General features: G+C 36.2%; 1 long non-coding RNA gene across 1 annotated transcript; it reads left to right on the top strand.

Annotated features, from left to right (window-relative positions):
* Positions 1–791: 791 nt before the first annotated feature.
* Positions 792–2,048, top strand: LOC119190162. Its single transcript, XR_005112793.1, has 3 exons — positions 792–837; positions 1,472–1,537; positions 1,883–2,048. It is a non-coding gene; the product is annotated as an uncharacterized LOC119190162 (long non-coding RNA).
* The last annotated feature ends 1,625 nt before the right edge of the window (positions 2,049–3,673 follow it).

Raw genomic sequence — 3,673 nt, forward strand, 5'->3', positions numbered from 1 at the left:
ACATTTTCAACCCTTTTAGTGGTTCAAATAGGGTTGTCAGAATAAACAAAATTATCACTAAGTCAACAGTGTGAAATCCTATATTATTGATGTTTGTTTAACTCAGGCTAATTGCGTACACCCAAAAATGTTCTGCGTAATTGGGACATCTGATACCATTGCTGTAACCACAATATTAGAATTTCTTGGGATTTTCCATCACTTTCTCTCAGACGGGTGCGACCCCATTAGAGAGCGAGGATTTTAATAAATTAATTAAATGTCGCCATTTTCACACGACCTTTGATAATTCGTCGTTAATTTTTAACGTAGGAACGAAATTACATAATTAAATTCATTGCTGAGGTTTGAATTAATTATGAGAAATGTGGATGTAATGGAATATTTATGAAGTGATTCCGTATTTTTTCAAAAAGCGCGAATTATATACCAATGCTTTGTAAATATATTTATAGTATGAATGTATTTCTTGGTAATGGTAAAAAATGATAGGCAAACTTATTTACGGACTCACTCGTATCACATAAAAAATTGTATATTATTAAGCAGCATGTGGTAAAAAATCCTAATTAGAATTGACAAGTGGTGGAATGAGTATTAGATGAGATTTCTTTTTTATACTGGTACGGTGAAGTGACCTTCACCTGATGGTAAGGGTAGTGGGGTCCAATAGAATGTCGACTGATGAGAAATGATTACCCCTAACATTATTATTATTAACATTATTAACATGAGTAACTTTACTAATCTATTGGCCAGGTGCGCCGCCAGCTCCTGCACCAGAAGCAGCGCCTACACCCGCTCCAGCACCTGCCCCCGCACCAGCAGAAGCGCCAGGTATCTATTTTTTATTGGCTGAGCGGAATAAATAGTGTAAACTTCATAGTGCCATTGTTGATAATTTGAGGAACGGCGGAGACAAAGGCATGATCCATGATTATTTATTTCGATTCGCGTTTTGGGCAGAAAGCTCTCTTATGGCCGCATTAATATTTTAATCAATCAATTTATTAGAACACCTACATATGCATGTCACGACCTTATGAATGTATAATATATTTTGTTAGTTACTTAATGACTGTAATAGGGTAGGTTTCTATGTGTCATTTTAGATGTGAAATGAGCATCAAAATTGGTTAAAATATAAAGTAATTATGTATATTTAAAATGTTGTAAAAAAGTGGTTGCGTGGTGGGGTTATCGCACTATCTTTTTCTCACGCACATAGTACTATGGCCGGTGACAGCCGATGACGTCAGAGTTTGCTATGACTGTTATTTGACAGCAATCTATTCCACAAAAATACAAAGCTTTATAATTTACTTATTATTGAGTACATTTTGAGAATAATTTTTTCATTGATTTTGGATGACATATGTTTACGATAAATGAATTTAAAAAAGGATTCAACTGTATAGCAAAATTGATGATAGCACACACTTGATATTTTACATTGTTTTCTTTTGTGCAGCGGCCGCACCCGCCCCCGCACCTGAAGCCCCAGCACCTGCAGCACCACCACCAGCACCCGTGGAAGGTACTCCCCATAATACTTTTCATAATTCATAAATGGTAGTACTACGCTGCATATAATTGCATTACGACAAAAATAGAACAGGAATTGGTTAGCATCACAGTTTTTTAGAAATTATGTCTCTGGTTGGTTGACATTTTATTTAATACATTGCACTTACCAGTCGTGACCTACTTTGTTATGCCAGGATAGAATACGGAGTGGGGATTTTGCTGTCGCATTTCACCATAATAGTGACATTACGGAAGGTCCATTAAATCTGGAAATATCGCAAGCGAAAGGTGATTCCACGTGGAATTTTTGAACTGAATTTTACGCTATACTTTGCATAATATATTTCATTTTCAGCATCTGCCTAAATCAACGGACATCGGTTACAGCTCGCAGTTGATGACACTGGAGAAGAGATTAATGAATCAAGTTTAATATCGTACTATATTATTAATTAATAAACTATGGTAGGTAAATTTGTAAGTTTTGTATGTTCATAAATTTAATACATTGTAATCAATAATACGTCTTTTATTTTGTAGTTAAATACAATAAAAGACTTAGACCCAGATCTATTTAGTAGAATTCGAGTATAATTGAATACGATATACAATTTATACGGTCTTGACTCCAATATAGAATTTCAGTTCAAGGCTTGAATACGTTTGCTCGTCAAAATGATGTATATTATTAAGAAGATCTTATGTTATGTATAGGCAAATGCAATAGAAAGGATACAAAAGTGTTTGCAGTGACGAAATACATTACATAAGTAATTTAAAATCTGTTGACAAAGGAAAACGAGCTTAATTTACCAAACATTAAATCACCGGTGAGAGAAATCCACAAAAAACACGAAGAATGACCGAAACCATCGTATAACGGAAAGCCCATTTTAATTAAACTTAATGTCGCTCATTCATTACCAGCATAGGGCTCAAGATAAAACGAACGAGAGATAATTATTGAGGTCATTCCACTCCAGAGATTTTGCTCGGATATTTCCTGATATACCAACCCCTTTTACACATACTTCAGTGGTGCGTCACTGAAAACACTCAAGGGAAGGAGTGCTGGCACTCACACACTCGTTAAAAGTACTGTATGCTTGTTAAGAGAGGTTTTAATAGAAGGAAGCGAGGTTTAATGTATTCTTTAATAAAGACTACCTTACTCTACTACGTAATACCATTAGTACTTAATTAGGCCTAATTCTATCAACACAGAGATTTCTAAGTCTAATGAAGGAAACTCAATTTTACAGTCTGTCAATTCTATACGGTAGATGCTCACATCTGAATTATATCTTCTCCTATGTACCGTCTCGTCCTATCCCTCTGAGGCAATTCTTGTGAGCTCCGTCTCCACGCCGAATGCACGCCTATGAACGGGAGAACATTTGCTGCGGACCTAGGCACACAGTAAAGTGTGAATACCTCATGGTTAACAATTCACATTGACGCCTATAAGGGTCCTTGAGGATATCGCCTACTTCTCCCCTCCGCCAATCCTACCCCAATTATTTCTCCCCAAATCTCCTTTGGGCCTATGTAGTAGCTAAGTCGGGGCATTCCAGTATCCCATTCTCAGGCTTCCCTCGGTGTAGACTGCAGAGTCCCTTACAAAAAAAAACTACCAGTCTCGGGAAAATTACAAACTGCAACTAACTTACCTGTCTTCAACTTGGCCAATATCTACGGCATATATTACGTAGGTAATTTCTATGTTACCAACTACACATTTCTTTACCAAAACCAACCAATGTTAACACAAAATCGTGAACGATCATCGAAATTATATTAATCTGTGAAATGTGCGACGCTTAGAATGTATAATGGTTGTGCCTAAGCTGTTACGAGACTCACCTGAGATGGTAATGGCGGCCTAAATGGTCCAATTATACGGCACTACACTGAAGAACGACTCAAATGATAATATCTTCAACGTATGTGTAGAGGGAATTTAACAGGTATTTAGAGGAAAGAAATCGAACGCAGTTTTTAACTTTAACAAAGAATCGTGAAAGTCTATTATTAATTACTGCGATTTTGTTCAACGATTTAGCCTATTAAATATGTGTTGATTTATTTGGTTACTGAGGCGTATTTGAATGACGTTTTGAACGTGGTTTATTGTTTTTTAAGTGTT

The sequence above is a fragment of the Manduca sexta genome, chromosome 22, assembly GCF_014839805.1.
Source record: "Manduca sexta isolate Smith_Timp_Sample1 chromosome 22, JHU_Msex_v1.0, whole genome shotgun sequence".
Classification (NCBI taxonomy): Eukaryota; Metazoa; Arthropoda; class Insecta; order Lepidoptera; family Sphingidae; genus Manduca; species Manduca sexta.